The 26,076-nt window shown below is 37.1% G+C and overlaps 1 long non-coding RNA gene across 1 annotated transcript; it reads left to right on the forward strand.

Annotated features, from left to right (window-relative positions):
- The first annotated feature begins 761 nt into the window (after positions 1 to 761).
- LOC116785071 lies at positions 762 to 22,518 on the forward strand. Its single transcript, XR_004356362.1, has 3 exons — positions 762 to 771; positions 10,259 to 10,266; positions 22,411 to 22,518. It is a non-coding gene; the product is annotated as an uncharacterized LOC116785071 (long non-coding RNA).
- Positions 22,519 to 26,076: the final 3,558 nt, after the last annotated feature.

The following is a 26,076-nucleotide window of genomic DNA, read 5'->3' on the forward strand; positions in this document are numbered from 1 at the left end:
TAAGAGGAAAGGTAATGAAAGGTAAAGGAAACACGGGAAACAATTCAGCAGGAAAAGCATCTGACTACCAGTAAAATTCTGTATATATTCAAGGTTGCTGCTTTTTATCTGTGAAGTCCTAAATCTAGTCTTTCGCACAGATTCTCTCTCTCATGTGTTATCACCACATTTGCAAATGCCAGCGAGGCTTGAATTGTAACCTTAATATGAAAAAGAGTAAATTTCCAAAGCTTTGTACTAAATAGTCTGTTATCATTTAAATATCAGGGCATGTTACAGAGCACATCTGTTTTTCTGGACATCTGGGTGGTAAGGGATTAGAGAGTATGGGATGGACAAAGTTTGAGAAAGAGTAGACTACTGGTATTCATTAATAACAGATAAATATTTAAATATTCAAAGATTATGACAGCTTGTATAGAATGTAACATCAGTCTTTTATATTTTGTTATTGAAATAAATATTAATAACGATTGCCAAATTTTTGTACCTTGCTGTTGTGGTTACAGCTAACAAACCCTCACAGTTTCTCTGTAAATTTTCTCCACGTATTTCCCAAAAATTACTGATGTTTGTCTATTTTATTCAAGTTCTTGAGTCCAATAACAAACCAGCAATTTTCGCATGCTTTCTTTGGTCTGTTGACTGTAAAACTGTGGTGAGCACTTTGCTGGTTTAAAACCAGTTGTTTAATTTCTAAGGATATCATAAAGTACTAAATTTAATCCTTTCATTAATAGCATATCCCTTTTCTGTAAGAGCAGGGACACAGTGGGGAGTCACTGCTGTAGCTCTGCGTATTGTGCTCCAAAACTGTATGTTGCCAATATCTCAAAATTCCCCACCAATAACAATAATGGTCATATTGTTTTGTGATTCTGACTTTGTTCTTTAACTTTGTTTTATAATACTATCAACCCTTTGACTTGATCGGATCCTGCCCCCCACTCTCTGAACAAACAGGTGACAGTAACCAGAGACCCATTAATCTGGTATATTTAAAAAGTGCAACTGTTTGGCCTGTATTTACTGTCTCATTAAACTGGATTGTAGTGTTCAAGTTTCCATGGCTTATGGCTGGATATTTAATGTTCTCTTTGATTACTGATGTACTTTGTGCTTCCAGAATTTACACATCGTGATTACCATTTTTGAATGGCTTAAATTGTAAACCTCAATTCTGTTTTCTGCACTGTCTAAAACATAAAATAAAATCAAGGAAATAGGAAGCAAATTCTCTCTAACAGCATGATTGGTGTTTCCTGAACTGGCAAATAATGATAGCCATTAACAATTTTTTTCCCCTATTCTTCCCGCTTTAAAGTGTCCAAATGCACAAACAGGAGTCATGCCAGGTTAAGCGATTGGCTGTTAATGAAACCTCTGTGTGAAGACCCTCCCTAATCTACTGAACCCTCCAGAGATCAAACAGAGAGCTAACAGAGCAGAGCAGGTTATATGTGATGGATGTGTGTGTATAAATCACTTCCTCAAAGCCAAATTGTTCCAATTCACTCAGTGGCAACAAACTGCAAAGATTCTCACAGAAATGTAACCCTCCCTCCTCCTCCTCCTCCTCCTCCTTGGTAAGCATTATTGTCTGAGAGTTAGAAAACCCCTGGGAATCCAGGTAACACAGTAACAGGGTAGGAAGCAGCGAGTCAAGTAGGGAATAAAAGCAAGCATGAAAAAGAAATAAGCATGATTTTTGTCTTCTGATTACCATTTTGTTGGTCCTGAGGAAATCCATACTGTTATTTCAGGTTTTGGCATTGTACAGATAGCTTTGCTTAGATGTTCTTAAAGAAGGTAACATTAAATGAGATGTAGTGGCAAAAGGAGAACAAGTGATGATTCTTTAAGGAATTACTTATAAAATTATGGAATAAAATTCAGCTGTGAATCATAAGCTCCAAGCTTCTGACAACTGCTACTCACAATCCAAATTTTTTTCTGGTTTGCTTTTGTTATTCTGATAAAGTAAATTTTTGGAATCTGATGACATGAAGAACAGTAGTCTTTGTACTTATTAATGTCTCTCCTCTGTCTACCTTCTCAGATATCTTCTTAGGAACTAATCTTAGAGCTCCTAGAGAAGAAAAGTTCAGTGCTGGCAGATTGTACTGACACTAAAACCATCTCGTTTAGCTTGAGAGAGAAATTTTGACCTTCATTATTATCCCAGTGGTTTCAGTAGATTCTGTTAATATAACCAAGAGCTGAATGGCATCTGAGGGAAATTTTAAATGGCTGCATGAAAAAAATTCAATTAAATGGATTTCTATACTATTTCTTCCATTTAAAATTATTCTTCATATGTTTATTTCTAATGTTTTTCCCGCTGCTTTTTTTCCTACTCTATTTCTAGTATGCACATTTTCTTCCTTTTCCTAATATGCCACTCCAATTATTTTTAGCTTTCTCCATGCTCCAGAAAAAGACTTCTGACAAAAAAAATGCTTATCACTTTTCTTTATTGAAGCATTGATATTCATGGATAGTTGCTGCTCATTAGAAGTTTTTGCTGAATACACACTATAGAGTAAAGAGAGGTTGAATAGGTCATGATTGTAACTATGGGAAGAGTTAGTCTTGGAAAGAAAAAAAGAGGAGTGAAAGGCTCAGACTCTTACCCCTGTTTTGTATTTTAAATTTATTATTTACACTGAAGACAATGAAGCTGAATATGCACATTTCATGACATGGTCATAGATCCAAATATGGTAATTTACATCTTTGTCCAGAGACAAAATATTTATATGTGAGATTAATGGCAAATAAGTTTCTTGACTATTTAAAGAAAAATCATTAACAATGGGGAGAGGGAGGAGAATCTAAAAAGGTAATCTCTTGTATAAAAGAAGTACCTTCAAGGCATTAAACTTCAGGTCATTCCTATGAAATTCATTTCATTTCATTTTAGATGACTATAATTCGGTCACCTTTAATTCCCTTCTTACAGGTACTCTTAGGTTTGCCTATGGCATTATATCTCACTGTATAGCTGATGTCTTTGGATTAAAATTAATCACACATCTCTTCTTTGGTTATATAGGATATGTGATTAATTGAAATACTGACATCTACATATGGACATCTACATAAGTCTACAATACAGACATCTACAAATGTCTGTATTGATGTATAGACATATATATTTTGTCAGATAAATCCTGCCCAAAGCAATATATTCAGCAACCCCACTTTTTTTCCTTAACCCCCCCTGCATGTACATTTCTAAAGACTTTCAAAGTGTAAGGTTTCAATTTCAAAGCAGCATGTACAAGTAGACAAGCTTTGAGATTTCAGTCAAATATCACTTGTGACAGCTGAGCTTAGCAACAAAAAAACCCGAGTCTTTTTTTTTTTGATGGTGAACATACTGCCAAATCCTCTGTTATAATAAGTGTATGGATGAATACAATAAATTACAATTGAAAGCCAACTGATGTCACTTCCTTCCATACATTGCAGAAAACATAAGTGTGCCTTTGTACACGACAAAAATTAGTTTGGTTCAATTTATTGTGTGGGTAAATCTAAATCTTTAATCAAATCCCTGCTTAGTTTTCATGCCAGCTTTTGCTCCTAACTTTGAAGATTTCATTCCAGAGGTTCAGACAAGTCAGTGCAGAGAACTACGTACTTCTCACACTTGATCAGCTGGGTCATCTGTGTCTAGGGGAAAGGGTGGTGGTGGTGGGAAGTCAAACAACAGTGCAAAATAATTGCTTTTCTCTTTTTATATAGAAAAAAGGAATTTTGTTGAAATGGCTAAGTCTTCAAAAGGCCATTTTGCAAAACAGAAATACACTTAAAAGCATATAATCTTTAGCTGGAGGCCAGACTGAGTATGTTTCTGATTATACTGGTGACCCTCACCCTAAAATCCCTTTGTAGAAATGCCTTTATTCTAGACAACATACTGACTAGCAAATGATCTAACAGATTTCACAGCACATAAATTAAGACCCAATAAATTATTTCAAATTCAGACTCCCTAATTACAGAATCAGTGAAGCATTCCATTTACAATTGCAATTATCTAAACAATTAATAAATACAATTAAATGAGTCATCACAGAAAAAATATTAGATACTTGCTTAGTATAGAAAAGACAGGCTAAAATTTTAAGCACCAGATAAAACTGGTAAGGATTGTTTAAAGCTTATTATTCATGGTTGGTCTAGATATGAGGATAGGAATATTTCATTATGTTAGCTTATCAGAGTGTAAGTGGTGAGATATTAACCTCTGTTACTGATTAATTTTTATACTTCTTTAGAAATGTTTCACTTTTCTATTCATTTACAGTGTAGTAGTGTACTAATTTTAACAAGAAAGGTTTTTGAAATGTAGATTATATATTATATATATTAAATATATAATTCCTGTATATTCTTTGGAATTTATAGATATGGAAAGAACAATTCTACCATTAAAAAATGTACTTTGTTTATAGGTATGGCTATGGCTGTAAGTGGATGGCTCCAACACATATTAATGTAAATTAAATGCATTTATATCCTCTCCTAACCCAATAGAAATGTAACAGTGGGAATGCATATCACCCATAAAATATCAAGCAGCTCACCTTGTGCACAGAACGGTGCTTCTAAAATATCCTCCTTTTGTCCATTATTTTCCCCATGCCCAGAAACAAAGATCAGACAAACTAAAAAAAAAGAAAATATAAGTTGCTGCTATCAATTAATTTATTTGAGATTTGGGGATATCTTCAATGAGAAAATTAAGACAGACTATTGACAAATGACAAAGAAATCGGTATTGTGTGTAGGTATAGGGTGCTCCTGTCCCAATATTTGTATTCTCTCAAGCACTGTTACTGAACAATAATAGCACTGCTACCTCAGAACTCCATTTCGCCATGACTTCTAGGGATTTCATTGCACACAGTACAGTAGGACTTTATTTATTTCTGCACTGCCATCTGAATAAAATACATGAAGATGTTGAAATGTAGTACTGAGCTTGTAGGAAAGATCCTCATTGCTCCCCGTGACCCTGAGCAGCAGAAGGTTGTTCATCAGAGATGGAACTTTAATGATGACCATGTCAAAAAAAAGGGAAAATGAAAACAAAAATATAACTTCTGTTGTTTATTGTCTGCCACATGTAAGTGTCTTCCAAGCCAGATGATGCATTAGAGATGCTGGGACCTTGAGGGCTCATTTCAGAGTGTCCAGGAGCTTTCAAGATTCCTGTGACTTTTATTCAAACAATGGGTTTAGACTCTGTGAGGGAACCACTGAATTCATCATCTAATGGCTCTGAATTATTCCTTAGGAGAAAGTTTTTCAATAAGTCAGTTCTTTCCAGAAACTGTTGTTTAAGTCTGAGACAACACATTAGGATTGTGAGTCAATTATGAGCTTGTTAACAGAGTTTCAGGGTCTAGTTAAGGAGCTAGGACTGATGAAGAAGGTGCTGAGAAAAGTTTCTTTTGCATTTGCTGCATGTAGGTCTGAAGGAGCTCTTGCCATGGCTCTTTCATAGATACTTTGGATTTTCTGAGATCATGGACTGCTAGTAGAGGAGTGATAAAATAATCTGTTCAGCTGACTGAAATACTGAAAATGAATCTCTGCTTTAAATTAATAATGGTCCAGCAGAATAATCTTCCATATCCCAAATACAAGATTCTTGTTCGTGCACAGTCTGTATGTTTTTCTAGGCACAGATCACTCCATACAAACCCTGAAATAACAAATTGTCTTCATACCCCAAATAGCATTTTAAACTTTGCACATTCATCCTTGACACGGTCCCTAACTATATTAAACTTTCTTGCTACTTATCAATCAGATCTGAAATATTCTGTAGGAATGTAAGAAATCTCATGCTGTTCAGACCAATGACGAATGTGACCTCCTATTCTGCTTCTGACAACAGGAATAGGACATTGAACATCAGCTGTGTCCACCCATCTTCTCTTCATCAGTCACCCTGTATTCTCTCTGTCCCACTTTTATTTTGTAACAGTAGATGGTAGGTTTTTATTACTGGTGAATTTAACACTGGTTGTTACAAGGGCAGAAAAATTCTGATGGAAAAACCCTTCCACTGAAGTAACATCAGTGCAACAGCAGATTCTAACCATATCAGATCTTTCTAGAGTCAACTCTTATGATCCTTACTGAGTTAAAGCTTCATTCTGGAGTGGATGCAAGTTTAGCCTCAGTAATAACAGAGTAGTTCCAAGTTTGTCTCTTTGTAAAATAATTTGTAGTTTTCCACATATTGCTGTAATATACATTCAGCTTCCTTTTCACCCTTAGTCTACACAGGAAGCTGCTTATGTATTTTTTGGAATGCCAAGAAAAAAAATAACAAATCGTCTATTAGCAATTTGATTACACAGCCTTCTAAAGTTGGTTAGGTTTTCTTTACCAAATATATTATACTCGTTCTAATGCAATTCACTAGGAAAAAAAAATCCAACAAGCTGCTATACATGTTGTCTCTTCCTTTTTTTTACTTGTTGGAATGTCATAAAGAACGTACATGGGTGCTGATATGCACAAAGAACTTACTGTACATTTATTTGCAATATCAAATTCCAAGTCTTAGTGTAAATTACATTTGTGATACTGCTTTGTGTCATAAAATTGTGGTGTATTATTTATTATACAGTCCTAATCTTATTACATTCAATTCTTGGACTCAGTTTTAGCAAACTGAAACAGCAAGAGAAGCATTCATGCTAAAATTCACAGAGAATCATGGCTGTTAGGCAGGAACGATTCACTTATGTCCAAATCAAAAGGTGGTCACTCTCCTGAGCTGCACCTGAGGAAAAGGAACAGAAATGTCATCTCTAATTGAATCAAAAATACTTTCTTGAATAGCCTAATATCAGTAGGGATAACAGCTGTTTGACAACCCTAAGAATGGGCTCTTCCAAAATTCTGGTATGGAAACAAAAAAATTGATTGCTAAATCTGGCAGTCTAGGTCTTTAGTAATGACTTATGCCGTGTGGATATGTCTATCAATGGCTAGCTGAAACAGGTGGAGTTGCAATACAAACTTCTTCGGGACTCAGCAGTTTCTCTGGAAGCCTGATCATTGCTATTTTAATTGATGATCTTTTGTAAAAGGTAACAAAGATGCAATGGCTTTAATTCTACTTACTAGAAAACTATTACTAGGACACATTATTACTGGCTCTTTCATGCCAATTAAAAGCTTAAGACTTGATGTTGCTACATCACCTACTTATTTCCCCCTAGAAGTATGATTTGGTTTTCAACAAATATTTAGAAAGGCTATAAAATCAAAATCCATCTCAAGAGTCTCTTCTGCCTGAATTACAAAGCAGTCTGATACAATGTTTGAGTAACAAATTGGAACAATGAACCTAAAACCAAACTCCTGACCTCAGTTCCTCTGAATTTTTCTTGTTAGTGAATCTTTGTTTGAATTTTGTGTCTTGGTTGCTTTCCGATAGCCTGTCCTATGAACCCGATGCTGCCTCTGAATCCAAAACATTTGTAAGGAAGGTGAGGGAGACTATTTATAAACACGTTTAATCAAGTACATGAACAAACTAAGGTGTAAATGCAGAGCTATATTTGTTTTGAAAATGTAACAGCTAAAATTGGTTTGCCACTCTTGCATAACAATGTAATTGAGCAGTAATGTCTTCACACTAGAAACCAACGCCTCCACTGGAAAACTTGCATATTCTTACATACAAGTGCCTCTGTAGAGGCTGTGCCTCTAACAGCCCGTGACTGACAGAGTGCGTTTCCTTGTTTTAAACTGGCGTTCACAGACATGTTTATAATTTTGATTTTAAGGATCCCGTGGTACATTCCTCACACATCAGAAACGCCCAGCAAAAACAGCAAGAGGTTTGTATTTGCAAGGAATGCAGGAACCAAGGCTTTGTAGTTGTTGCCCTACCTTTTTTTTTTTAAATCTTTAAGATGTGTACTAATCATTCAGCTTTACCATCAGATAACTTCATGATTTACATGTATTCTTCTTCACTGAAGGCATTTGTAGCAGAAAAATTAAAATGGTCAGATAAATACATTCTGTGCATTAACTTCACTTTCCCTAACAGAGCTAAACAAGGAGGAAAACTGAATATAAATTTTCTTTCTAATAAGACTTTAGACTGATGTAACAGAACCATAGAATACGCTGAGTTGGAAGGGACCCACAAGGCTCATTGAGTCCAATGCCTGGCCCTGCGGAGAACCACCCCCAAGAATCACACCATGTGCCTGAGAGTATCATCAAAATGCTTCTTGAACTCTGTCAGCCTTGGTGCAGTGACCACTTCCCTGGGGAGCCTGTTCCAGTGCCCAACCACCCTCTGGTGAAGAACCTTTTTCTAATATCCACCCTAAACCTCCCCTGACACAACTTCAGGCCATTTCCTCAGGTCCTGTCGCTGGTCACCAGAGAGAAGAGATCAGTGTCTGCCCCTCTCTCTCCCCTCGCAAGGAAGTTGTAACTGCAGAAAACAAAAGCTATCCTAAAACCCTAAAATCTATCAGAAATACCTAACATACTATTTGATCTTCTGCTTGTGTTATTTTGCTTCAATTCTCAATAAAGTAACATTTCTGCTTCATCAGCACCTGCTGTGTACCACCGCAAATAAGTACACATAGCAGCACAAGTGCCTTGAAAAATGAGAATATACTGTTCAAAACATGCAGACAACTATATGTGAATTTATGAATTTCATAATTCCTTCTGAAAAATGTGACCTATTTTAAAAAATAATCCTGTTGCAAGTCTTTATTCTAGAAGACTATATTTTCTTTCCCAGAAAATTACACACATCAAGGGCTGATGGTACTGGTGATTTGGCAATCATGACATTCAAAAAGATAAGAGCTTTCAGCTTTTCTTTAGAAACTGGACAAAAAAAGACTCTGATACTCAACTAGCAAGTGCTTATGAAAACAGTCTGGAAAGAAAATAAACAAATCCCTCCTACAGTGCACAGTTTAAGGTTAACCTCAAACACATTTAGGTGCATGTATTGTTTGCCTCCCTCCACACTTGTGTTGAGACACCAGGAATAGACAGGTTCATATCTACATTTGGACACCTGAGTTGCTCAGTACCTCAGAAATACTGTGTATAAAATCCTGTCAAGAAAGAGGTTTTCCTGTAGCCCTCTCTGCTGCTGGGAGCCCGCATCCCTGTTGGGGAAGAGTGGTGGGCTTGGAACATAACATGTCCAGGTGTGTGCAAAAAGACTGATTTTGCTCAACCCATTTAGGTTCCCCAAAATCCTGTCTGTGTGGGCATTAGGCTAATTGCTATTACCCGGTTTGCCTCACAGATGTCTCATGGTGGAAAATAACCTTTGCCTTTGAAAAACAGAAAAGGTAGTAAATGATCAACCCAAGAATATCCATCCAGAAATGCCATTGCCTATTGCTGTCACTCCTGATGTCTTGATGCTCGCTCCAGGAATACAACTGACCATCTTGACTCAGACACCATAGTTCAAAGCACATTGAATAGGAGGAGACAAATAGGTTTGAACATCCAGGACATCAAACTGGACAGTGTCCCATGAAATAGCTGTTCTGTTGGCAGTGGAATTATTGACATCCTAGAGCATCCAAGATCTGTAAAAAAGAGGGATGCCTGTGAAGTTTGCCGTTTCATCTTGAGCTTAGATGCCTATGTGCAGCTGTGATTTAGATGTCTCTGAAGGCTAAATTCAAAAAAATCAAAATAAGTCTTACAAGAAGGTATTTCTTAGAGTGCAGGCAGCTGTTCCATATATATTTTAGAGCACAGCCAGAGGAGCAGAGTTGCATGCCTTTCACACAAGAGCTTAGCGGCTGCAGAACTTGCTGAGGCTCTGAGATGACTGGCTTTTACCTCTTATGGGACTAAGGAGAGGAAAACAGAGGCGAGTTAGCTCTGCAAGCAAAGGATTAGGTTACTTTGCTGAGGGGAAAAAGTTTTGGGTTTCCAGTCATTCCTTCAGTATTTCTGGTTTTATCCAATACTTGCTTATTGTGCAATATATAATCATCTAAGATACCTTGCAAGTTCCTGTGTGATCAGGTGGTTATGTGGAGATTTTGCAGATCACTCATCTAAACTGCTGTTTTCAGGCTTCACAGTCTGGGCTTGAAAGAAACCTCTTGTAGTGTACATCTGGCTCCAACTTACTGTGCACAATAGCAATAAGACCTTCATAGCACTTCTGTATGGGATATTTAGCTTGTAGAGGTACTACCAGGGATTTTAGGCATGATTGTAACAATCTACAAAACCCCTCAAAAATAAATGCACTAGTAAGTCCATTTTTTTGCTCAGCTGCCTGTCCCAACAGGGCTTCCCTGGGCTGTTAGCACTAGCCCTGTGTAAAGGCAGCAGGGCTACTTCTGCTGCTTGCTTCAATGATTTCAGATAAGCAGGGGATTCTGCTGCATCAGTTTGCTGTGGGCATTGCCTGTGGGAGATCATCTCTTGGGAGAGAGAAGATTCAGTTCTCTTAACACTCAGGCTTCCATAAAACTTCATGAAAATATTCCATTTTTCCATGCTCCAAGCTAGAGTCATGACACCTTTAGAAGTCCACGATATAGGTGGCTACCTCTGGGCTACTGACACTGGCTCTTTTTATAGCCCATAGAGACAGGCATTTCCAGCAAGCAATTGATCCCTTTCTAATCTTTGGATTATTCACACCCTATTTTATTACCTGAGTCGCTCAGGTGCAAATGTCTGTGTTTGGCCGGGGGGTTCCCATCCTTTTGTGCCGAACTGAAGTGACAGCTTTAAATGATCACTGAGCAAATGGTTGCTGTCACCCTTTGCACATTTGTAGGGAGAGGTGATTAAAAGAATGGGTTACATGCCCTTTCCTCTGCATTAACACCCTCAGTTCCTACGTATATGCTCAGGATCATTTGAAAACTTTAAAGGCTGTTCTGCCCTCCCAGACAGATATCAGTAAGACCCACGTGATTATGTTTGAAACTATTATATCATATGAAAAATAACCATAACACCTTTTTATTTTAGAAGCTTTGATGCCATCTGCATCTTTTGAACTCCTGATGTTCACTGGTCACTCTTCACAGATCTGACTTATTCTGTACCCAGTTACAGGGTTATTTTTGTTTGTTTTTCTTTTTTTCATAAAAAATCTGTGATGGTTAAAAATGTGGCAAATTTTGCCAAAAAAGCAAAAAAAAATTGGAGAGAAAATCAAAGAAGAATGTACCAAATGGGTCCAAAGTTATATCTAAGTGTGTTAATCTGTGTTGCCATATTGAAATAACTTTCATCATCATCATCATCATGGCTAGGCTTCGCGAATGAAGATTTGGGAAGGGCTTTACACACCTTTGTTACTGAAATAACTTTAAGATGCAAAGAAATGTCTTATCCAATACCAGCCGGTATATGAAGTGCTCCTAGTGTACTCAAAGGTGTAAAATAGTTAGATGGGTCTGGAATGGCATTATTTAAAACACTTAATTTCTCTATTTGCCTGGGGTTTTTTTTGTTTGGATTTTTTTTTTTTAGTGCAGTGCAATATTGATGCTGTCAGTTAATACAGAGTGTCACATCAGCAGCTGGATAAGAGCTCATCACAAATAATGGTGCTGTTTAAAAGAATGACCCTTATAGTCTACACAGATGGGTTTGTTCTTTAATAGATTTTTATCGCAAAACTAAAGAATTTTCCCTCAGCATTTGTTAAAAAATAGATTACTCCTAACCTAAAATCACCACAAGGGAACTATTTACATATTGCCACTCTTTAAAATCACATAACTAATGGTTACAACTGCAACTTTATACTGACCTTTTTTTTTAAATAAAACCATCATAATCACATAATTTGAAGCACTTTCTTTAAATTGCAGCTTGTTCCCTATCTTCTGCAATAAAAATGTTTTTAAATTATAATAATTCAGTGCTTTTAAACCTGATACTCTCCACTCTCCTAGAACTAGGGGTCCATACTAGATATCAGCGGCATTCCATGCAGGCACAGGAATCTCCACTAATGAATCTGAAGCAGATGAGGGTCATCATTAATGTTTGACTGTGTATTTACAGAGGGAGATTTGATGGGGAGTGTGGGCAAAAGTAATAGATCTCCCACCTTGCTTCCTTAACCATAAACACTGCTTGAGAACAAGTGGCTTGTGTTTGACTGCACACTTAGATGGATTTCAGTCAGGCTAATGACTAAATATCACTGAATTTCCATAGGCACATGGAATTTAAAAACTTCTTTTTCCTGAATGAAACTTTGGAATAAAACTGTGTTTGAACACAAATTGCATCACAAACATGTCATTTACCAGAAGCAGGAAAGGAGTACCTTTCACAGGCTGGTAAATTAGAGTGCAAATTCACGTGAATTCTGCAGGAGAGAGGGTGCACTGAGCAGCCACCCCAGTGCAGAGACAACTGATTGAAAAGCTACCACATGGCCATCTCAGCTATGTGTCCACACCACCTAGTTTCAAAGGGTAGGGAATTACGCAGGGAATCAGCCTATCGACTTCAGCTGGCTTTAGATTAATGCCACCACTTTGCCACAAATCCATGAAACTACTTTGAGAAGCTTTAAAATGTATTCCTGGATATCCCATTCCCACCTCTTGCAGAAGGGCAATTAGTGGCAAAGCAACTGTAAAACACAGTTCTCCTTAGCTTTGGTACCTTTTATGACCTGTCTAATAACATTTTTGTACTAAGCATGATGCAAAAATATTCTGTGGAGGTGTTGTTAAAGCTACTGGCAGTATGCCACTTCTAAAGACACTAGAAGATTTGTATTTTTTTTTCCTACTGAATATTATTACTTCTGAAATTAGACTTCTGAAATTTATGCTGGATAAAATGAAACATGCCATGGAGCACAGGGCTGGACAACAAGGTGATAAATACACTTGAATCCTACTTATATTTTATTGTTCCTTGTGAGTTCCAGCAGCCAGTTGGATGATGAACTGTGTCCATGCAGATAGTGGCACAGGCAGCTCAGAAATAAATGCTGTTGGTTTCACATGGTGCTGGAGAGCACCGAGCCGGAGCTGAGTGGAGAGAACATGACTGTGTGTGTTCATGGGGTTGGAAGGGCCATCATGTTTCACAGATTTCCAACAACAAATTCTGACAAGTGAAAAATGTCTGATTTTAAAATGTCACACAGATAGCTTTTTTAAAACACTTTCTGTATTTATTTAACCTAGTAAATAGGTTTATTAGCAAGGTTCCATTCTTTGTAGTTTAGGTAATGGATTTACCATATGTTTATGCTTTAAGGACTTGTGTAAGACTGCTAACACCTATTTCTCCACCTCCTGTCTCAGGGGTTAAGACCTTGGTATGTTGCCAGTTTACTGCTGTGGTCCTTTCCCCTTGTATAATTGCAGTCCTTCCCAGAGTGAAGGAAATTCCCCGAGCTTTTGCTCTAACTAGCCACAATGTTTCACTACAAAAAGGCACTTCTTTAAAAGAATAAAAGTAATAAAACTTTCACATTATTAACTTTTTCCCTTTTAAAAGAGGCTGAAAAATGCCATTGTACCACATTAAAGACCTTTACATGAGACTCACCATTGGCTAATGAGCCTTGCTGTACAATCTACCATGTGCAACTGCCTTCAAGTGCTGCTTTTAACTTAACCTTGATGTAGTGCCAGGAATGTGCAAAGTATACACTTTGATAGTGGGGGCAGTCTACTCCCCACCCCCTTCCCCACCCTTTTCCATATTGATACTCTTCAAAATATCTGTAACATTCAAATTTTACTGTTGTTTAGCAGAGCAATTACTTTAAATCCTGTAAAGGAGGAATGACTAATTATGTGTCCTATAGAAATAAGAAAGTAGATCAGTTGTTTATAGTAGAAATGATAAGAAATTGTTGATACTTTGTACTCGTGCAGTGACTTTCTTCCTGCAGATTCAGAGCAGTACAAAAGCATCCTCACAACTCGCCTGTGAGGAAAGTATCATAATCTCTGCTTAATCGTTAATAAAACCAGTTCAGTGAGTTTCCAGAAGATGACACAGAATATGTGTATCAGTAACAGGATCTGAAGAATTTTTTCTTGCAATTCCCTCTTTGATTATCAGTCATTTCCTCTCATTGCTGGAGTGAATTATTTTGGTAGCAGTGTTACTGGAATCTGTTTAAACTTCATGTTGTAGTCAGATGTGTTCTCCATAGAAACACATATTTGACTTATATAATAATGTTTATAACACAGGTAATATTCAGAAGTGATATTGCTCTTTCCTTGAATAAAATGGCTATGATGTTGAAAATGAATCCTAAATTTTCCATTAATACTATTTTTTGCAATGTTGATTTCTTGAGCTGGATTGCATGCTCAAAACATATAAGAGCTGTTATCTAAATTTTTTACATTTCCATAATTTGAGAATTTGATGAATAGAAAGAGTGGCAGATATTTTTGAAACCAGACATGAAAGGTCATTCACAAAGAATATATTCAAGGGTGAAACGGATGACATAGAGCATGGGAAAATGAAAAGTGAGGGGCCAAAAAATGGTTTTGCTATATGCAAATATGAACATTTTATCAATATCTTTTCAGGGCCAGGTTGGATGGGACTTTGAGCAACCTGGTCTAGTGGAAGGGGTCTCTGTCCATGGCAAGGGTGTAGAATTAGATGATCTTTAATGTCCATTCCAACCCAAACCAACCTAAACTGTGATTCTATGATTCCCTAAGAGTAGGCTGTAGGGTTGCACATGTCTTTATGTAATAAAGAGTATAGACACTTTTCGTGGGGTAGTAAAACAAAGAGGTTTATTTCAAATTCCGTGCTGCTTTTATCCCTTAAAACCCTGTGACTTCTTTGACCAGTAAGGTTGTCTATGTCGGCGAATGCTCCCTCGGGCACTCTTGCCCTGGTACATCCCCTTTTACCTTAGACATGCCCCCTACATCAGGCTATGAATTTTCAATTTACCAGGACAGCATAAGTGACAGAATTACTAAAACTGAGTATGAATTGTCTCCTTTAAGTAAGGACTGAATTAAATTGTTCAAAAGTAAAGGTGATTTAAAATGAGACTTCCTTCCATTCCATCTTCTTCACAGTCAGGAAGAAAAGTATTTTCCACATGCCAGCTTCTGACACAGTGGGAGGAAAACTGGTGCTCAATTTCACAAATTACCGGGTGGCATGACTGCAATAACACAGTTGAATCAAAGCAAGTGAAAACCAAAAGATTACAAAATGGCATTTGTATCTCCTTTCCCCCTCTTTCTGTTACTCCATATTAACCATGCCCTGTCATTGTCTTGAGCTTTCGTCAACTCAGTTGTCTCTCCCTCTTTATGGAATAGTCTTTTTAAAGAGAAAATTTCATTTTCATAATGTAATTTCATTTTTTTCTTTAAAATCTTGTTAGTGGTTATGAGAAATTTTGACCATTTCACGATATGAAGGACTGACTAGAACTGGTTAAAATCAATTAAGATTTTTTTTCAATATATTTAAATGCTTTATATTTTTCAAATTGAACATAAATATATCAAGTTTTGAAGGTATTTATGAAATGTTTTCTAAACATTTCTAAACAGGATGAAAATCCTATGGTTCTGGTTTTATTCCCTGGTTAATCAAAAGTTTTGCTTAATTTTAAAAAGAAAAAAAAGATATAAAAAAGCCACACATTTTTTGAAATGGCTATTTTTTAAAAAATAGTATGGTTTATTTCATATTTTGAAAGAAAAAAGAACAATCAACTTTAAAATACGAAAAAGCCCTGCTATGGGGTATGCTGAGACTTAATTTGGAGATTCTCTGATCAAAAGATAATGATAATGGATGAAAGTTAAGATGATGGTAGAGGTATGATAGAAGCACATACAGGTTGAAAGGAGAGCTAGAGGAATAAAGGTAAAAACTAAGAAGATTGAGACTGAGATAGGACAGGGCTTAAAAAGTGTAAAATGAACAGTTTGCCTGACCAATTTGTCTTCACCCTCCATCTAACTTCTTATAGTTATTATAAACACCTGAACAGTTTGGATAATTACTGAAAAAAAGTTATGTTGAAACAAAACAGAAACCCTTAGAAGACAAAAATATATAAATATATAAACACAGCACTGTAATTTCCTGAAAAATTACCTGTATATGTATGGAATGTGATTTTTTGATGGGGGTTTGAATAAGAATCCACACAAGCTCTGTCTGTTACATACAGTCTGCTTACACAGGCAGAATTGTTTTATTTTTTTCTGTTAGTGCCCCCGAGTGGTATTAAATCCTTGTAACATTCTTCCTTCCACCATGTTTGGTAATTAACTCTTCAAATGCTAGCATGTGTTAGAGATTAGTCAAATGTGATTTGCTTTGTTAATATCTTTATGGAGAAAAGATCAGACATTTCCATGTAATCATATTATCCTTTTTAGATAGTGCTTCATGTCATTCAATCTGTGATATACTTAAAATAAAGATATTTTCTTACTAGTTGAAGAATTCTGGGACTTCCCAGAATCCTGTGATATTTGTGGACTTCAGTCAAAATATAGAATTTTTGATCTTTCTTTGCAAGACACAACTTGCTTTGCAAAGAAAAGAAAAATAAAATTACCTCCTGCTCTTCCCTCCACCTAAGGGAACAGAAACATTCACTGAAGTGCAACTAGACAGTTTATTTCAGCTGCAGACACATAGGGATAAGTGGTTGGATCTACATGAGGACAGTCCTATACAGTGGTCAGCCAACTACTATTTCTGTGAGGGAAAAAAGTCATGTTTAGTTACTACCTAATAGCTTACATAGCTATTGTCCTACAGCCAACCAGGTGTGTAAATTTATCGGTTAACAAAAATTTGTGGGTTAACAAAATCTAGATCCTCTGATATTAATGGTGTTTGTAGAAGTGGCTTTAAGTCCACAGGTTGCTACAGCTCTTAATTTCCTATTAAAGACTTGAAGCTTTGCTGTTCTGAGACTGTTGAAGTTGTTTCAGTGAACAACTATGATCTAGGGAACAATTTGCCTGGCAAGTGTGTATTTGTGAAATGAATGGAAACTTTGGAGAGTAGCCACCTTTCTTCTTTTATTTTTAGGGGACACTGTCAGGCTGAAAAAATGGAGGAAAGTAAGAAGGAACTGAGATATTAAAGATTTTTCAGGACCTCAGCTTTCAAAACTAACATGTTGTTTCACTAGAACTATTTCCTTTTATCTGTAAATTTTTTACTTATTAAACTCCTTCTATAATGCTATTAAAGTAGACATTAAAAGTTGACACCAAATCTTTGTTTGCGAAGCCTAGCCATGATGATGAAAAGTTGACAGAACTGAATGTTCTGCCTTGGTGTTTGATGGGCTGCTACCAGTGAAGTGCATCTCTTTGTGACTGTAATTCTGAACTGCTCTGTACTATAGAATACACTCATGGTGTACTGAATGGTAACTGTGACTGTAAGTTGTAAACAAAAAACCTGGAAATTAGCTGAAGTGCCTGGTATGCAGCATAAGCCTTATGATGGGTAATGTAAAAGAAGACTGAAAAGCAGTGAGAAGAGACATCTGGAGAGCAAGCCCTCTGCTCAAACCAGGGTCAATTAGAGCAGTTTGCTGAGGGCAATGTCCAGTTGACTTCTGCATATCTCCAAGAAATGAGAATTCATAACCTCTCAGCAATCGGTTCCAGTGTTTGACCACCCACATAATAAAAATATTTTTACTCATATTTAGATACAAATAATGCATGTGTGTTGTTGCTTGTCCTTCCACTGAGCACCACTGAGAAGGGTCTGTCTCCTTATTCCCCTCATGAGGTATTCACACACCTCAGCAAGATCCCTCCAGAGCCCTCTCTTCTCCAGTCTGAACAATCCCAGCTCTCTCAGACTTCACTTATAGTATGCTATAGTCCCTTAACCATCTTAGTGGCCCTTCACTGAACTGTGTCCACTATGTTCATGTTTCTCTTGCACTGGGGAGCCCAGAACTGGACACAGCAGTTGTATGTCTCACCAGTGTGTCTTTTCAGATGTGTCTCACCGGCATGGGGCATAAGAGAAGGATCACCTCCCTCAGTCTTCTGGCAACACTTTTCTTCATGCAGTCCAAGATGCTCTTGATCTTCTTTGCTGCAAGGGCACATTGCTAGATCATGTCCAGCTTATTGTCCACTGGGACCCCTAGGTCATTCTCTGCAAATCTGCTTTCCATCCAGTCAGCCCCCACTTTGGTGAACGGGATTATTCTTCTCCAGGTGAAGGACTTGCACTTCCCTTCGTTGAACTTCTTTGCATTCCTGTTTGCCCATTTCTCCAGCCTGTTACACAGAGTGTATCAGCCATTTGTCCCAGTTCTGTATCTTCTGAATACTCTGTCCCATCCTCCAGGTCATTAATGAGGATATTAAGCAATATGGACCCCAGTATTGTCCCTTAGTGGCATGTCACTGGTGACTGACCCGCAGTTTGACACTGTACCACAGATCTCAATTTTAAACAGTATTGGAAACACATATTGTAAAAATCAAATTTGAAAGAAAGAATCCTTGTACAGTGGGCACAGACTAAAAAAAAAGGAGAAAGATGAGTTAAAAGTGCCAGCTATCCTATCTGCAATGACAATCTGATGCTGAAATATTTTGACAGCATCCTGAAAGTGTGTTCATGATCTATAGGCAATAAAAGAAATCTTTGGATTTTAATGGGTGTGCTTACTACATTAGGTGGGAATAAATCATAGAACAATTAGATATGCATTGGACTGCAAGGGAAGTTGTGACTGGGAAAAAAACAAGAGAGAACAGAAGAGCTGTCCTTGATTACTCCACTGGCCTGGACATGCATTGGTGGAGTTGTGCATGACTGCATGTGACAGGAGGATGTGACCAGAGCCATGGGTCACAGGAACTACAAGGAATCCAAGAATGATTTTTTTTTTCTGTGGGGAAAACCAAGTAGAGGGAACATGGTTATCAAGAAAGCAAGTGTGGGTTTTTGGACATGTAAATGGTATAATTTTAATTACTTGTCTTGTATCTAGGGATTCAGGAAAGGTCTATTTTGCTACAAATAAGTTTACAATCAGTATTATGATTTTACCTTAGAAAAAATGGCAACTGCATGTTTACTGCAGTGGATTATTCATTGTCACTCTGTTGTACAGAAAGAATGCAATTCTTGCTAAATGAAGTGTAAACACACACACTTTTTCAGGAAGTTCCTTGGTCTCACAAGTTGATTGCAATTACATGTCCAGGACTGGTTCGTCTGAAAGGAAATATAGGAAGATTAGTGCAGCAATGGATGTCTGGTGTCTTCCAAAACTTATTTTCATTCCTTTCTTTGTATTACCTTATAGAGAATTCTGGTAGATTTGGAGGGAATGGTGTGCAAGAAAGGGACCATGAAATGGAATTTTGCTCAGTGTCATTGGTAATTTAGCTAATTGCTTGTGCTGTCAAGGGCCACCCGTGGCTAGAACAGAGGGATGGCATCATCTTTCCAGTCATGGAAAGATGTACATAATCTCGCTAGATTTTCCCTCCTCCACTTGTCATTCTTTATGTTTTGCCACACGTAAGGATCATTCATTGCTGGTAGAAAGTCACCAGGGCTCAGAGGAAAATGAGCATCAGTCTATGTGCTCCAAACTGGAACAGAGCACAAAGGTAGGCAGGACCTGTCTTTCATGGTGTGTTTTACAACTAAGGAAAAACTACTGAGGGCCCCTGAACATCCACCAACTTTTAAAACTCTTGGGATGAGAATCCGCATTAAAAACTGTATCACTGCAGTGTCTGCTATGTCAAGATTACTTCAATAATTCATCTCTTTATGTGTATCCTGTTTTAACATGAAAAAAAATCCATTTAATCCTGTGTTTGTCTTTTGTTTTAGTTCTTTCCTTTTATCATTGTTCTCTGGATTTTCTCTCACACAGTTTTGTTGTGTGCACAAGCTCACCAGATTTTCTATTATACGCAAGGATAACTTGTTTGCAGAGAGTTTTCCAATTCACTTCTACTTCATGTCAGCGGTCTGAGTTGTGATCACTTGGCTCACGCAGAATGGTAATTTAATTATCAGAAGAAAGGTAAAGGTGCAGTGATTTTCTTTACTTTTGGGGCCACCAAGGAGGATGAAAAAGATTATACATGCCTTTTCAGTTAGTCAGACTACTCAAATGTGAGTTTTGAGGTAATGACAGTAATAGCTCTCACGGCATATTTTTATCTACATTTTAAAGATGTATAAAGCAATTTGAACTGTTACACAATGCCAAATGCTTTCCTTAACTCATGTTTTTTCCCATAATAATCTAAACTCTTCAGGTTCTTGCAGGAACAGTGTAAAAAAGACTTTGACTGGAGAGGGATCAATGCAGCAGGGATTGTTCGCTTATATGCTGAAGGTAAATTAGGCAGAGAAATTATACCCTTTTAGGTTTTGTTGTTGTCTAAGTCTCAGATTTTGTAACTGTTTTCAGCCAAGTTCCCTTGGGATTTGTGTATTGCTTTGTAATTTACTGGAAAGTGATGCTCAGTCATAGGGCACATCCGTTGCCTTTCCTCATAGCTCTCCCTTGCACAGAGAAGTTTGTGCTCTGTGGGATACAGGTGTAATTTCTGTCTTGATACTTTAGCTCAAATAGCAACAGAGCTTTTGAGATTTATGAAGATAAAACAGTTTCTGAGATGTTGAACACTGTGACTCCAGGCAGCTCACTGAAAAGCTCAGTGTAAAGAATGCTTCAGAAATGTTGAAATTCTGTTCAAAAATGGATTTTTGGGAAACTGATTTGCAAGATCTACTTCTGCCTTACGTAATGGGTACATAATGGGACTTGTAGCTGATTCTTATTTCTTCTTTGTAGTCTACAAGATTCAACTCCATTTTTATATGAAAGTGCAGTCCTATAAAGCAGATGGTGGGAGACAGAATTAGTGCATGGGACTTTTGAAAGAGATTGTACTTCAGGGGGTCATACCTCTCTCTCAGCTCATTGAGGCATTTGAATTCATCCTGTAGGTATAATATTAATAGTAAGCATTGTTCATATAGATTTTGACGTTCCACTTCATGGTTTCTAGGTATTGTGCTGCTTAAAGCATTATGGGTGAACAGTAGTTTGAAATACTTTAAATAACAGCTATTTCACACCATTTTCAACTGACAGGCAAAGAAAAATGTCTTGCAAAAGTATCCTGGCAACCAGGCTTATTGCATCAGTGTAATTCTTGTACATGCATTAGGATGCTGTGGAATATCTCTGTGCTCAGAAAGGAGAGCTGCAAATATATTTTTTATCCTAAAGTGGCAGTTTTCCTGAACTATAGCAGAGTTCAGGAGCATTTGTGTGAAAAAAACAGAGTATTTGTGTGAAAAAGATAATAAAATCAAATGGTCAGGTTGCATAAGCATTTTGTAAGACTTTACCATTATTTGCATTAAAAACCTCTCCCTATTTTAGAATCACAATCCTCAACCACAGGGTTGTTAATCTGAACCCTCTGCATTCAGATATCCCTATGATGCCACAGATCTTTAAAATGGTTATGAGTGATTTAGAAGTACTTATAGGAAACATTAAGTGGTGAAACCTGCAACACTGTTAGGGAGATGGTATTTTTCACAAAGCCCTTCCATTGGGAAAGAATAGCAGTTTGAGCCCAACAAACAGGGCTTATTTAGTCTCAGGCAAAGTAAACAGTAGCTTACAGTGACAGACTGCCTGAGATGGCAGATGAGGACGTGCAGTGCATTGCTTGAGTAGCCAGTCTCTGCCTCCTACCTGCACAGCCTTCTGCTCTTTCGCTGCTGTCACTGAGCAAGGAGTAATATTTTTGCAACAACAAGAAAGAAGCAGTGGGAGTAGGAAGCTTAATTGCCTGGGTTCTTCGCAGCTTTCTGGTCTGGCACTGCTCCTTCCCCTACAGAGTGCCTTGTCCTTATTTCTGTAGCAAAATGTCAGTGTTGTGTACACTGTCAGGAAGCCTTAAAACCGAAGAAAGAAGTGCCCCAAGTGACCCCAAGTGTGGAATCAGTTCCAAATAGCAGAGTGCCAGGGAATGCCATGGGGTCTGCTAAGGACGCTACTGATTTTTAACTGAAAGAGTTTCAACTGCAATGGCAATAGGTAGGGATATGAAGCATAAAAAGACATTGGATATATCCAAGAATCTCTTAAATGTTTCTGTAGGCTGCCAATCTTCAATGGGCCCCAATTTGTGACATAATTTAGAACAGAAGGGGAGAAAAAAAGACAAAAAATATCTGATATATGACTGCTGTAACTATGTGAAAAATATATATGACTGCTGTAACTATGAAAAATCTTTTGATATGTTGAAGAATATTTTTGTGTATGCATGTGTGTGTGGGGGGGGTGTTGATGCATGATTCAAGTTGAGTCATGGGAGGTTTAGGTTGGATATCAGGAAAAGTTTTTTCACCCAGAAGGTAGTTGGACACTGAAATAGGCTCCTCAGCGAAGTGGTCAAAGCACCAAGCCTGCCAAGTACTGTTTGGACAATGCTGTCAGGCACATGGTGTGATTCTCGAGGTGTCCTGCACAGAGCCAGGAGCTGGACTTGATTATCCTGATGGGTGCCTGCCCAGCATATTCTGTGATTCTAAGCTGAATTTGTACTACAGCTGCTTGGATTCAGTATTAAAAAAAAATGCAGAATCATAGAGACTACATAGTGAGAAAATATGAGGCATATGGGCTACTCTTTTAAAACCTGAGATTTCTGGGGCAGTGTTATTGAACTTGAAAAGTTTTCCATTAAGTGCTTCATTGGTTTAATTTGTCAATCAAAACTCTTCCTATCGACACAGAAATATGCGTTAATAGTGACTTTTTTGTGCTTTTGTATCTGTAACTACAACAGATGTTATGATAAGGAAGAATATGGACTGTACAAAAGCTCAGAAACTTTAGTTAAACTTTAGTTTTCGACTGATGTTCTGTGTAGCTTAAGCATACCTCAGAATACCTTTTCTTTCTCAGTAAAATAGAGATAGCTAAATATCATATGAAGCATTTGAACATGAAGGTGTCTAGGACTTTGTAGAGAGCATCAGAAGTAGATACATTCTTTGTATCTTCACTCAAAGCAAGAATAACAGAATTTACTGCACAAAAAATAGTTAATTGACAGCTGTTGGTGCAAACAACAAGATGAAAACTCATTAATTACCCCGAGCATTTTATTTGTAATAAACTTGTAAAGGTTCAGGTTGGGTAAGTATGTTTTAGATCTCAAAATCCCTCTAAGCTCTTTTTCCTACTCTGCCCTATAGTAATATGTAAATTTGAGTACCAGCAGCACAGTGTACTGCAGGTGCTGACAGTATTCCAGTGTAAAATGAACTTCTTCCTACTGAACAGGATTCTCAGGTGAAACAGAACTTTTGATGACTTGAGGCTTTTGGAGTTTCAAGTGCCACTGCATTTTGTCAAGGTTCTCGTATATGAGGAGTGCTTGAAATAAAAACAGATAGCAAAGAGTAGACTGTGCTGGCTTTTTTCCATTGATTCACCAGACATTTCTACACTGCAGCTGTGAATGAGAAGTGGAAATAATACTATAGGTTCGAGGATCTCATCTCAATGATCTTCAAGATATCTCCTGATGTAGAGCAGTAACATTAATTTTGTATAACCTAGCAGCTTGTTTTAGCCACTTTTTCTTGTTTTAATTTAAAAAAAAAGCTAAAATTACCTTTTACATAAAAATTCAGATGATTAAAACCAGTTCTATCTAGTTGAATTTAATGTTAAAGGCAGAAACTAAAGATACTGGGTAAAAAAATGTTGGGCAGAGGGATTTAGGTATACAAGTACGCATTTATATTTTTGAAAATGTTTTTCTGGGGTTTTTTATCATTAAAAAACCAATCTAGATAATAGCATTAAAAACATAAGGAAAACAGTGTTTAGCAAGCTGAGCAATTCTATTGCCACTCTTTATGCATCTGTGGTCTCCCAGTGAAAAGGGACAAAAGAAGCTGTCAACAAAGAGAAATACTCCACTAAACACCTCAAACACTTTTTATGGATGACAAAGACAGATGAGAGAGAGAGACAGGTAAGGAGGAAGACTAGGGAGAGTTTTCCTGAAACCTTGCTCAAAATGTGTGTGTGAGTGAAGGATCAAAGGATAAGGTAGAAAATGAGACCTGAGATCAGCAGGTTGACTTGCTGCAAAACCTTTTGTATTCTAAAGAGGACCACAGACAATTTCCTGAGGCCAGAGGTAGCAAAATATTGGAAGGCAAATATAACTGTTTTAAGTGGACAGAGCTCTACCAGGCCTACACAAATTACATCCTTGAGTCTGAAGAGGAAGCAATGAGGGAAGAAATAGGAAAAACCTTGGCAAGAGTTTTGAAATCTTGCCATGGGTGGCAGTGACCCCAGAGAAAGGGACAGATGGCTAACTCAACTCCTGATGGTAAGAAATTAGTAGGAGCAACATGCCCACAAAGTTGACTTCTGCTATGAGAAAGATTTTGTGATAATCAGCAAGGTTTTTCAATAATTTTAGTCTTTATTATGTACATATCGTGTTCTTATGCTTCCTAGAAAACAGGATGGATTAAGTAGTCTCTTGGCATCTTCTAAAGTCTTGCATTTTTAACTTCTTTGATTTAAAATAACTTGTCAATGTCTGCTTTATTATGAGAAGAAAATTAATTTTAAAATAAAATTCATCCTGATATAAATACAGGGGTAAAAAGCAACTCCATTAGTGGGAAAAGTCTGAAAAACAAAGACACGATGAAATATGTGAGTTATCATATATATATATATATATATAGCAAAGATAAAATAATAGTATATTTGAAGTAACTTGTATGGACTCTGAATCATGATGGGAGGCTGGAGGCAGATAGGACCAGCAGTCTAACATTTTCTACACGTTATTCTATAAGCTGTTGCTTCCTTTATGTTTCTATTTTGAAACACACCTACCAAGGTACAGAAATTATTACTCTCTCAGACCCAGCTGAAAATACAGTTTAGTTTATGTTCTGGTATTTAGCATCACTGAACTGAATAATATTGAGGAGAGTGCAGAAGAACTTTGTAAAAGCCTCCTCTTGTCAAAGGAATTGCTCTCAAGTATCAATTAAGATTCCTTTCACTTAATGGAATGAAATATTCCATCCATTGTGCTTGACAAATCATCCTGCAAAATCTGCTTCTGAAGATTATGTTTGATCACTTTATCTCATGTTCCTTTTCTGATGAAAAAAGAGATGGACTTTAAAAAGAGAGACTAGCAGATAAAGATGTAGAAAAATTAGCTTTTATTTACTGGACAAACATAAATGCTACAACTCACACAGAATTACATTTCCCAAAGCTACCTTTACGTGTACAGTCCCTTAGTTCAGTTATGGACATTAATTTTCTGTAATTCTTTTTAAAGCTTTAGTAGTAATGATCTCACAAATGTGAAGAAGCATAATCCTCCTGCATTAATATATGGGGAGTTTATTTACTGTTAATAAGTAGAAGACAATGGAAGTTCTTGGCAGGAGAGAAATTGATAGCTCAAAACTATTTATTTTTTTTTACATACTTTCTTTTTTTCTGACATCCATCATAGCAATGTTGTCGCATCAGTACTAAATATGTTCATTTACCGACTTTTTTTTTCACTTTGCTAAGGCAAAAAATCTCCTGCTTAATGTACATTCTTTCCTAGACAATGGACTATCTTCATGAAGAAATTTCTTCGAGAATGTTGTTGCTACTCAGTAAAGTGTGAGAAGAACTGTTTCTTTCCAGAAGCAAACTGCTAATTGAGGTGGAAATCATAAATTTAAAAATTATCAGACTGAGAATCTGTCTCTTGCTCTTCCTCTACTCTGTATGCTATAATCACCTTTTTGTTACAGAAAAACTGTTGGTAGCAACACCTCTTTTGGTGATGTTTAAAGGGCAAACTATAGCTGTGATCAGTTACTTTAGATGGTACCTGGTGTTTTTTCTGTAGAGAATCCTTATCTTTGGATTCAGATACATTGAGATATCTCTTGGAGTTTCCTAAGGATCTC

The sequence above is a fragment of the Chiroxiphia lanceolata genome, chromosome 3 (assembly GCF_009829145.1).
Source record: "Chiroxiphia lanceolata isolate bChiLan1 chromosome 3, bChiLan1.pri, whole genome shotgun sequence".
Lineage (NCBI taxonomy): Eukaryota > Metazoa > Chordata > Aves > Passeriformes > Pipridae > Chiroxiphia > Chiroxiphia lanceolata.